The sequence below is a fragment of the Mobula hypostoma genome, chromosome 3 (genome assembly GCF_963921235.1).
Source record: "Mobula hypostoma chromosome 3, sMobHyp1.1, whole genome shotgun sequence".
NCBI classification, from domain to species: Eukaryota; Metazoa; Chordata; class Chondrichthyes; order Myliobatiformes; family Myliobatidae; genus Mobula; species Mobula hypostoma.
Window position 1 is genome coordinate 91,213,672 of NC_086099.1, and position 12,742 is coordinate 91,226,413.

Sequence of the window (12,742 nt, forward strand, 5' to 3'; positions counted from 1 at the left end):
CCCGAAGAAGGATCTTGGCACAAAATGAATACCTATTCATTTCTAGAGATGCTGCCTGACCTACTGAGTTCCTCCAGCATTTAGTGTGTGCTGCATAGAAAATTATATATTGATCCATTCAGGCCTGAAGATTTAATTAATATGGAGCATTTCTTACTCATGTGGGATAATGTCTTTCCTGACAAGGGGGTGAGTCACTCTGTTTGGCTAAAGGGATCAGGGGGTATGGAGGGAAGGCTGGTACAGGGTTCTGAGTTGGATGATCAGCCATGATCATACTGAATGGCGGTGCAGGCTCGAAGGGCCGAATGGCCTACTCCTGCACCTATTTTCTATGTTTCTATGTTTCTATGTTTGGCAGGTGAGACTTCTGAATATGAAACAATCTCAAGTTCTGGAGTGCCTTCCATAGTGGTTGTAGGAATTGACTCTGTGACTGCAGGAAGTGGTTCTGACAGCTCTGGACAGTTTTTTTCTGGACGTATTGGTATCCCGAACAGTGCGTGGCAAGCTGCCCAATCTGTTGATTTATCCCAGGCACCCAGACAATGCTTCAAACCAGTGCTTTAATTTTGACCATGCCTATATGATTGGCATATAGCTCCTCCAACACTTCATGACAGCTTGGTTGGTACAAATCTCAATCGCTTTTGTCAAGGGCAAGTTCCTACCGGCGCTCTCAAAAATGGAGGAGTTTGAATTTCTGCATTTGCCAGTCATTTTAGGTTGCCATGGATACCTGAGAAAGTGTGGGGTCTTTTCTAGTTTCCCTTTGAATTATCTTTGTCGTAAAAGGGAAATTGAATTTGTCAAGAGGAATGTTCAGTTATATAAATTTTTCAGACATTTTCTTTTCCAAGGTTAAACGGGACAATCCATCAACATTTCCATGATTAGTTTTCTTCTTGAATACAATTTTGTAGTTGTGATTCTCATGAAACAGAGCCCATCACTTCATTCGTGCAGCTGTTGTTAGTGGAATGCCCTTCTGCGGATTGAAAATGGACAACATAGGTTCATGATCAATAATGAGGGTAAATTCCCTCACCTGTTTTACACCCTAAACCATATTCAAGGTCTTTCTGTCAATCTGTGTGAATTTTTCCTCTGCAAACCAAAGGGAACGTGATGCAAAGGCCATGGAGTATTCAGTTCCATCGCTCATTACATGTGGCAGGACGGCACCTAGACCATAAGGCAAGATGTCACAGGCAAGTTTCACTGGATGATGAGGATTATAATATGTGAACACAATGTCTGACGTCACCGCTTACTTTACCTTTTGAAAAGCCACTTCACACTGCTTTGTCCATTGCCATTTCTTCCTGATCTGTAGTAATGAGTTCAAGGCGTTAAGCACAATAGTAGAGTTTGGCAGGAACCTATTACAGTAGTTGACAAATCCTAAAAGGGACCGCCCTGTGACATGTTCCTTGGCTTTAGGCATCCCCATTGCTTGAATTATCTCTGCTGACTTGTGTAAATCTTGTGTGTCAATGGTGTGACCACAGTACATAATGTTTGATTTGAAGAATTCACACTTGTTCCATTGTGCTCGATGCCTGTAATCTTCCAACCTTTTTAACAGTCTTAAGATTTTGGAGATTTTCCTTGATCTCTTCACCGATAATAATTATATCATTCAGGTAACACTGAGTGCCTGAGCAGCCTTGCAGAACCTAGCCCACAGCTTTCGATCAGAGTGAAGGTGCTGACACTACTCCAAAGATAAGCCTATTATATCAATAAAACCCTTTGTGAGTATCTATGGTGAGGAACTATTTGGAACCTTTTTCTATTTTCATTTGCAAGTAGGCCCCAGCTAAGTCCCCTTCGTTGAAGTGTTGCTCTTCTGAAAGGTTTTCAAGATGTCCTCTATTGCAGGCAGAGGGTATTGATCTACTCTCAGTACTAGGTTTATAGTGACCATAAAATCATCACAAATCCTGACAGACCCTTGGCTACAGGGACCACTGGTGTTGCCATGGGCTCCACTCAATCTTGAAAAGACTTCCTTCAGCCTCCATGTGATGTAGGTCATTGGCTACTTTATCACGGATGGTATAAGGAACTTTATGGACTTTGTAAAGCCTGAGTGTGCCATTTTCATTTAGCACTATTTTACCCTTCATGCACTTGAGTTTTACAATGGCATCCTTGAGCACTATTGTAGCATCATCCAGTACTTTTCTTAATTCAATTTCAGTTGACTCTATTGCAGCGGATGTGGCATGCAAACGGTAGATGTATCTCCAATCAAGTTTTAGTTGTCTCAGCTAATCATGTCCCCTCAGTGGTGGCCTTCCTGTTTTTAACCACATACAAGCTCAATGAGACTTGTTGGTTGTTGTATTTCACTGTTATAAATGTCATTCTCATAGGAATTATCTTCTCTCCCGTATAAGTTCTTAGCTGGATATCTGCAGGCTTCAGTTCAGTATCTTTGAAGTGCCTTTCAAACTCATTTTGTGGAATGACTGAAACAATCAAGGCAGTGTCCAATTCAATTTTAATTAACTTGTAGTTCACTGCTGGTGTAAGCCATATTGCTTGTCTATTGTTAGTTTTCATATTGTAAATCCAAAGGCTATCCTGTCATGTGTCACTCTCATCATTATCAGATTTTTCATCAGCAGCATGCAAATTAGTGCTCTTTATGAAACAGAAACCTGACTTTTTAGCCTTTTCTCTTCCCTGTGCAGTCCATTTATTTTTGTCTCCCTGACATGCATTTTGTATGTATCTTACTTTGATGCATTTTCTGCAAGTTTCCACTTTAAATTTGCATCATGCGAGCTTCTGCAGCAGTGGGAACACCATTTGTTCGGCCAGGTGAGTTTCCCTTTAGACATTGCAATTTTCTTCATGCTGTCTTTCATTCTTGACTGCAACTCAATTGCATGTCTGTCTGCTTTTTCCATTGATATAGTGATTTCAACAGCTCTCTTAAATGTGAGTTGTGCTTCAGTTAGCCACTTTTGAATGCTTTCTTGAAAGTGTCCACAACCTAAATGATCTCTCAGTGCATCATTAAACCTATCAGTGAACTGACAATGCTCTGACAATTTCTTCAATTCAGCCATATAAGTTGAACTAGACTTCCTTCCTTATGAGTCCACTTATGAAACCTAAGATATTCTGCAGTCAACAATAGCTTTGGTGCTAAATGTTCTTGCATTATATTCAGGACATCAGCAAAGCTAATTTCGGCTAGGTTGGTTAGAGCAGTCAAACCTCTCAGCAAAGTGCATGCTCTTGCACCATAACAATTAGTTAAACTGGCACTTATTTCTCATCGGTTATTCCATTTGCTTTAAAATACAGTTCAATTCACTCAGTATACATCACCTAGTTGTCTTTTGTGCAATTAAATGCACCTATCTTTCCCATATAGCCAGACATTTCTGCTCTTTTAAAAAACCTGTTATTATTATCACCTGGCACTTAATTTTTATGAATCTGTGAATTTTGTTTTTATTCTGCATTTTTAAAACTTGACTGTCTTTCTCTCCCCCTTCATAAGAGACCCGTGCTATGTCTTTAAAAAAATTTCAGTGTCTCTCTCCTCTTGTGAAGAAAAAAAGGTGCTTAAGTTTTTATTTACACTGCCTTTTCTCTCATGTGAAGAATGTATGTTGTACTTTTAAAAAAATTTCTGATGTCTCACTGCACTTGTGTTCATTTTAAAACTTAGTCATCACCACTGTTATGTTTTGTAACTCCAGAAATTAATCAGAAGAAAAACAAGGAGCCTGGGATGATGTGTACGTTTAGTTTCTATTTACTTTAGGGAGATGCACACTTACGACGTGGTGGCATAATGACATATGGCATTCACACGTTTCATACATATAATCCATTTCACTGATGTAGACCAAGGGAAAAGCAAGCGCTGATACAGCTTGGTACCAATGTCATCGCAGAGGTTGCCAGAGTGAAGTTGTAAGCAACATTAAACTGTCTTAGGGAACCTGGTTCCAGATTTCTTTGTTGGGGTTTACTCCTGAAGCCTTTTCCACCGGTGGATATGGCCGCAAGGCAGCAGAGGTTTAAAATCAGAGTTTTCCTTCTCCCAGGCAGGCTGCCATCCAAGGCTGATGAGCCCCACCTGCCCGAAGCAACTGGTTTTGAGGCACCTGTGGTCCCCCTTTGCCCCTTCTCTCGTCAGTAGAAGCAGTTCCATCTAAGCCAGACGTGAAGGCCAAGGTTTGGACTTGGTTGTCAGGAACTGTTAGAGTCGCACACCATTTGGAGCACTTTATAGGTAGTGGGAGCTTATCCCCACTACCACCCCCAGCTACGGCAACCTTAGGAACCTCCAGTAGGTGCTTAAGAAGATGCCAAATCAAAGGTTATTATGGAAATCAATAGCTCATGGTGTGTTCCATAGCGGACTGCTGTTGATGCAAGATTGCTCATTAGCCATAAAAGAAACAGATTCAATATACTGTACATAGATCCTTTTTCAGGTTAGCAGGATACTTGCTGCAGAGAATGGTGCTAAGGTATCTATTATTTGCAAATTATGCAAGTGATGTAAAGCATGGTTGTTAATAATGCTGATGACACAAGGAGAAGTGGAAAAGTAAGCTGTGCAGAGGATAGAATGAGGTTATTAAGGGGCATAGCTAAGTTAAATTTGAGGGTCAGGATCTGGCAAACAATATGGGGAAATGTGAAATTGTCTATTTTGGCAGGAAAAACAAAGGTATATGTTACTTAAATGGTGAGTGATGGCAAATCTCCAAAGAATTTAACCGCTTCTTGTCTTTCATCAATTGTCCCCACCCCCACACACCAGATGCCAACATCTAACATTTCAGATTGATCTTTTATGCCAAAATCATCCTGTGCCACCTGGCCAACACTTCACCTGACTTCTTCACTGCCTCTTCTTTGGCTGATTGCTGTCCAACATCTAAAAGTGGAGGACGGAAAGCTTTCTGCAATTAAATATTCACAGAGTTTGGCTTTGATTCTTTCATTATAGCTAATATTATGGTTCTGAAATTACAGCCACAAGTCCCACAGGGCAGATTCTAATATTTCTTTAATAACAGCGGGTGATTTTCATTCACATTCATTCTTTCAGTTATTGTATCCCAAACCACATTGTGTCAAAGTTAAGTGCCCCGTCAAGATTAATCATGGCTATTAGTGAGAGCTAGAAGCCAGCAATGTAAACTTTATGAACTCCTTTGTAAACAGAAGACCTGAACCCAGGTGATTGTTCTTACACTGTTAAAGTTGTGGTTATTTCTGACAGCATATACTTATGTTTGAAATTTATTTTTCTGAGTTATATCTTGTCAGAAAGCTGTATGTCTGATAATTCAATTTCTGCAATCAAGGTAGAATGGACCCAAGGATGAGGGACTTCATATATGTGGGAAGACTGTAGAAATTGATAACATTTCTGGAAGGAGAAAAGGCCAAGAGCTAATATAATGGAAGTATTTACAATAATCAGTATTGGCTTATGCCCCTGTACTATAAAGAAAAATACATCCCAATGTGCCGAGGAAATCTGTTTTTTGAAAACTACTGGTAAAGTGATACACCTTTTATTGTAGCATTAGTCAAAATGCAAAATGTATTTTGTAGCCTATGAAAGCCAAATGGCATATCTCTTTAGTTGTGATGTGTAAGATCTTTGGTCACCAACTGTAAATGTCCTTGTGTTTACTTTTTGGTATAATTATCTTCATATAAACTCATTGCCTTCTAACTTTTTGATGTTGTAATGGGCTGGGTTGCTCAGACCCAAACCAATTTGACTGTCCAGGAGATGTGGTAATAAGTGTACAAGTACAACAAAGTAACTTAAGCCTCATTTATTATCATAAAATAGTAAGTACAAATGAACTACACTAAATACTATGTACTAAGTTGCAAAGATTTCAGGGCTCACGATTTTCACTTGATTGTCACCATTGTCGAAGGACTTGATTGTTGCTGTTTTCAGGGGATCTCCAAATCACCCTGGGTTGATCAATAGCATTTCTCTGGTCTAGGTGAAGTCCCAAGAACTGAGGAAAAGGTGCCTCAATAAATGGGGCAATCCACAAGCACTGAGGATCATGCAGAATCAGATAAATTCTTTGGTCTTTTGTTCTCATGCCACCAGCTCAACATGGTTTCTTTCATTCAAGCAAATTGTGTTCATTGACAGACATTCTGCTGCCACTTGTGCCTTGAGGCCAAGAAAGACTCCAGCTGCTTTCAGCAAACATTAGACAAATGCACAATTGATTATGCTCTATGTCACTTCTTATTCGCCATACCTGGCCAATAATGCAAGAGAAGCCTGTTTTCCATTTTCATTTTTCCCTTACAATCTCATTCTTTCATTCATCTGATTATCTGGTTGCAACAAGTCGGCCATTCGGCTCATCGAGTCTGCTCCGCCATTGTATCATGAGCTGATCCATTCTCCCATTTAGTCCCACTCCCCCGCCTTCTCACCATAACCTTTGATGTCCTGGCTACTCAGATACCTATCAATCTTTGCCTTAAATACACCTGATGACTTGGCCTTCCCTGCTGCCTGTGCCAAAAAATTCCATAGATTCACCACCCTCTGGCTAAAAAAATTTCTTCGCATTTCTGTTCTGAATGGGCACCCTTCAATCCTTAAGTCATGCCCTCTCGTACTAGACTCCCCCATCATGGGAAACAACTTTGCCACATCCACTCTGTCCATGCCTTTCAGCATTCGAAATATTTCTATGAGGTCTCCCCTCATTCTTCTAAACTCCAAGGAATACAGTCCAAGGGCAGACAAACATTCCTCATATGTTAACCCTCTCATTCCCAGAATCATTCTGGTGAATCTTCTCTGTACCCTCTCCAATGTCAGCACATCCTTTTTTAAATAAGGAGACCAAAACTGCCCACAGTACTCCAAGTGAGGTCTCACCAGTGCCTTATAAAGCCTCAACATCACATCCCTGCTCCTATACTCTATTCCTCTAGAAATGAATGCCAACATTGCATTCGCCTTCTTCACCACCGACTCAACCTGGAGGTTAACCTTAAGGGTATCCTGTACGAAGACTCCCAATTCCTTTGCATCTCAGAGCTTTGAATTCTTTCCCCATTTAAATAATAGTCTGCGTATTTATTTCTCCTGCCAAAGTGCATAACCATACACTTTCCAACATTGTATTTCATTTGCCACTTTTTTGCCCATTCTTCCAATCTATCCAAGTCTCTCTGCAGACTTTTTGTTTCCTCAGCACTACCGGCCCCTCCACCTATCTTTGTATCGTCAGCAAACTTAGCCACAAAGCCTTCTATTCCATAATCCAAATCGTTGATGTACAATTGTAAAAAGAAGCGGCCCCAGCACGGACCCCTGTGGAACACTACTGGTAACCAGCAGCCAACCAGAATAGGATCCCTTTATTCCTACTCTCTGTTTCCTGCCAATCAGCCAACACTCTATCCACGTAAGCCAATGCTCTATCCACGTAATTCAAGGATTTACTTTTGTGGACATAAAAAATAGCCTGTACCACAGCTAAGAATAAATTATTCACTACATTCTGATTTCTCCAATTATAAGTGTCCAGGAAAAATGTATTGTGGCAAAAATAAACAGTCCTACAATCCATAGCATTTTTTAAATAATTTATAAGACTTCAACTTGCAACGTGGGTCTTCGGGCTTGAATGGCAGCTTTGAGAAGAGAGCATGTGCCAAATGGCTGGATGCTTAATGATGGATACTGCCTTCCTGAGACATCACCTTTTGTAGGTGTTCCTGGCAGAGAGGACAGCAGTGCCTCTGATGAATGTGTCATTGTTATTTCATGCAGATTTTTTGAACTGACTCAAAATGGTGGCAGTATAATCACTGAGTGTAAAATTCAAAACTGTGTGGAGGATTGAAGAGCCACAGCTGTATGTATACAGACAAAACATCTGAAGGTGTCTAGACAGATTGAGAAATAGATTGAAAAGCTTTCAAGACCCTGAACTTTACAAATAGGTGCATTGACTACAAAAACAAAGTTTTATTGAATCTTTGACAAAGAGTATCTCAATGGCAACTGGAAAATTTCAGCTATTTTTGCTCATTGCACTATCAGAAGGAAGTTAAGGCCTTGATGAAAGTTCTGAAAAAGATGTAATTGAATAGTCTGAAATATGGAGAACCTCATTTATCTGGTTGACTCGAGAAGCTGGGAATGTTCTAAGAGCAGAGAAGACCGAGAGAAAAATTGATGAAGTGTTTCTGGAGGCCAGATTAGTAATTGTTAGGTTAGGCAAATAACAGTGAATGGTTTTATGGAGAAGCAAAAGATGTAACATTGAAATATTTCAAAAAAATAAGGAGTGAGATGAGGACACATACTTGCATGTAGTATTTCATCGTGCTGAAATTCAATTGTTGAAAGTATATTGGAAGCAGATCTGATTGTAACTTCATGAGGGGAATTGGATTAATATAACAAAAAAACACAATTGTGAAGCTACGATGAAAGCGAGAGAATGGACACTGAACAGTTCTGGAAGAGAGATGGTGCAGGTCAATGTGTATTTCAATAGTCCCATGTAACTATAGCAGCTTTTGACCTACATCAGCATCTGTAGGTTGCAATTCAACTGATGTTCAAGAATACCTGCAATCAGGCTCCAAGTGAACCTTGAAGGCCCATTCTCCTAGTGCACTATATGTGTGCACAGACTCTCTCTATCTACTGTTACTCTTCAAGTTTCATTTGTCTGGTAAGGGTAGGGAGATGATCCATGTAATACTATAGCCAAATCTTTTCCAATACCTGAGATATCAAGCTTGCAACCTTTTATTGATCCAGACATAAAATATATAACTTTGGAGAAGTTCAGCAGAAATTTGGACCATTAATGTGGAGGCATGAGTTCAGATCCCACTATTATAGCTGGATAATGCAGTTTCAATCAACTAAATAAATGTTAAATTAGAAAGCCAGCATCAGTCATGATTTGTATGATTGGCTTTAAAATAAAAATCCTATTCTATAGTGTACTTAGATAAGGAAACCCAATTGTTTTCACTCAATGTGACGTATACTTGATTCCAGAACCACAGCCAGAAGGTTGACTCTTAACTTCCCTTTAAGATAGCCCAGCAGTTATATAATAAAGTTGTGGTATATTAAGGATATGCAGTAAATGGCAGATTTGCTAGTAACATTTTCATTCAATGAACAAACAAGTAATATTTTTAAATATGCACAGAATTAAGCAAAGTGCATCATATTTTTAGAACTTTCTATGAAACTTCACTGATGCTGTTGATCACAATTAGTGAGTTTCGGATTGGATGATATGATGGCAAAAATTCAGATTTTTTGAATACTTTCACTTTCAATCCTATTTTATCTAACCGGCACTGTCAGATTAAATATGGTCACCAAACCAAAGGTATTTTGACTGAGCATGGCACAACTCGGGCATCATTCTTTTCAGGACACATTTGCAATGTATGAAGGGGATGAAAGAATTCTCCTATGGCAAAGAACACACAATTGAAGAAATTGAGTTCACCCTCTAGTGATTTCAAAATAAAAGCAAATAGAGAATTTTATTTTGGAGTAAATGATTGACATATTTCTTTGATTTTTTTTATTCTTTTGATAAAACAGGGTGAACAATGATGGGATTTCTTCTATTGTAAGGTTGTTTTTTTAAATCAACCTTACAACCTTTTTATCTAATCAACAGGGAACAATAAGAGAACAAGATCAGAGCAAGCCCGATTAATTTTATTTATATGCTCACACGAAAGGAAATTCTATTTTTATTCAGTGCCACCTTTCATGATGTATCAATCAAAAAGCACAGATTTGATAACGAGTGGCAATTATGTTTCATGATATACTTGAATGGTAAAGCGACTTTTGTAAATACAAGTATTAAATCAATACGTTGCCGATGCAATTGAACTTTGGTTGGAATATTCATGTGCTCCATCATAGTAGAAATTGCAGCCAAGACCAAAAGCACTGACCAGGATCAAAGTTAATGGACATCATTTGTATATCCACATTAGGACACCAGGTTATCCCAAACCAATCATGAAGGGAATGGTGACATTACATCTCTACACCTGGTGCTCAGAGCCTTTCCTTGGGTTTGAAGAGAATTTTTTTTGGCATGATGGACATCTTTTAACCCTGAGTATATTGATAAAAGCTGAACGGAGATTATATAAGGGACTCCCAAGCAGAATTTTCAAAACATACTTCTCCAAATGAGGAAGTATTTTTGAATGATCCCATCATTGAAAAAAGAGTTTGAAATTATGTCTGGATTTGAAATAGTTTTATTATTGTCACATGTATCGGAAAAAAGTGCTAAAATGTTTTGCATGCCGACTGTATAGATTATTTCATTGCAACAGTGCAGTGGGGTAGTACAAGGGAAAATAATAACAATGCAGAATGAAGTGTTGCAGTCACAGAGAAAGGGGAGTGCAGGCAGACGATAAAGTACAAGGCCGTAATAACAGAAATTGTAAGGTCAAGTGCAGGGTTAATAGTGTCACTTTGTCCTTCTCACGAGAGGCTGTGTTGGGAACTAAACCAGCCAGAGAAGTATTGAATCATATTTTTGCATTGATTTTTTTAGAATAAACTGTCATTCCAAATAATTTATTTCAATTGGTTCCTATTGATTGGGAATTGCCTGAAGAATTAACTGAGTACTGTGTGGATTCGGAATTGCCTTGTCCATAGTAGATGGAGGGTGGCAGTAAATGGAGTATATCCTGGTTGGAGGTTAGTGACTAGTGGTAAATGCCTGCCAGGGATGATGGTAGAAGATAATACAATAGGCTCATTTAAGAAACACTTAGATGGAGATACATGGTGGTAAGTAAAATGAAGGTTTTTAGGTTGGGTTGGAGGGAAGGATTAGATTGATCATTGAGTACATTAATATAGATTGGCCAAACATCATAGACTGATGGACATTTTCTGTGCTTTACTGTTATATCTGCTATGTTCACATTTCTACCATAATCACAAATTGATCAAAACTAGATTTGAATCAATTTGTAACTCATAGGTTATCCAAACACTTTCAAAATCATATTCTACAAGAAATGGCATCTCTGAAAATTAGGCAGCAATTCATGCTGAATCTACGTTTGTAACTGAACTAATACAGGGTATCGCCAGTTAATACAGATGCTCTCTCTGCCTAATCAGTTATTGTTACTGAATATAAGTACCTGCAACACTGACCAAGATGCCGTAGCAAAGCTTATCCCATTTGTCTGCAATTTGTCCGTATCCTTGGTGGCAATGAATGCATTGATTGCTCTTTACCTCTTGAACTGAATAGCTTTCAAAGCCATTTCACTGGACATTTGAGAGTCAATTACCTTGTTGGTTCTGCATATGGACCAGACCAGGTATGAATGGCAAGGCTTTCTTTGACAAGGGGTTTAAAAAAACATATTTTAATAAACTATATATTTTAATATATTAATCTGGTGTAATTTTTGTGCCCCATTCTGTTACACATGTTCTGTCCCAGATACAACTACATGCATTAAAATTCCTCATCTTCCAATGGTTGCATGCAATGTCTCTAGATCAATTGTCAGGTCCTCTGAATATGGGCTCAACAATTTAACCACAATGCTAACTATACTGTAACACCATGTTTTGAGTTCTATCATAGAGCTGCCAAGATTCTAGAGAATTGTCCATTTCTATAACTTTGCCAGCAATGTATTTTCACCTTAACTGACATAGGAACACCCAGGAATAGAAATTATTCTATAATTATTTACCCTTCTTTTTTAGTGGTATAGCAAAACATTCTGGGACATCAAATTAACTACTTTGGCAGATTACCAATAATTTCAGAAATGAGAATGACATGGGCAGATTGCAGGATTAGCTTTGCTGGGGCATCTTGGTTGGTGTTGCAGGTATCCACCCTCAATAGCAATAACTGATTAAGCAGAGGGAGCATCTGTATCAACTGCTAGTTGCTATTATTGGTTCAGTTAATGAGTCATACAAACACAGGAGATGCTCTTTCACCTCACCCCTTTCCAAGCTCCAAGGACATAGAAAGTATTTCAACCTGGTGCAACAATTCATTTGCAGTTCTTCAAATTGAATACATTGCATTAAAATCCTACCATGGAAACAAATACATAGGCATATTGCAGAAAGGCAAAAGAGACTGCAGATAATGAAACCTTAGTGAGTCAAGCACTGGGTGATTACTTTGTAGTAGAGTACCTACCTTCACTCTATAGGAGTAGCCTGAATTTGTAGTTGCCTGCGACCTTAATTCACCATTCTAGTCTCACATTGACCTTTTTTCTTTATAGCCTCCTGCACTTACACAACAAGGCTCAACCACAGCTTAAAGAGCAGCACCTCATCTTCTGTCTGGATGTAATGTAAACTTCAGACTCAATGTCAAATTTTCTAACTCTAGGCAAAGTAGTATTCTTTCTGCCTGCATCAAAAGCATTCAATACTGCCTCGCTCATCTGTTTTTTTCAGTCTTACCTTTATTTTATATGGCCTGGTAACCTTGTCAGTAGGAAAACATCATGTGCGCTTGGTGGCTACTTTATAAGGTACACCTGTACACCTGCTCGTTAATGCAAATACCTAATCAGCCAATCATGTGGCAACAACTCAGTGCACAAAAGCATGCAGACATGGTCAAGAGGTTCAGTTGTTGTTTACACCAAACATCAGAAAGGGGAAGAAATGTGATCTAAG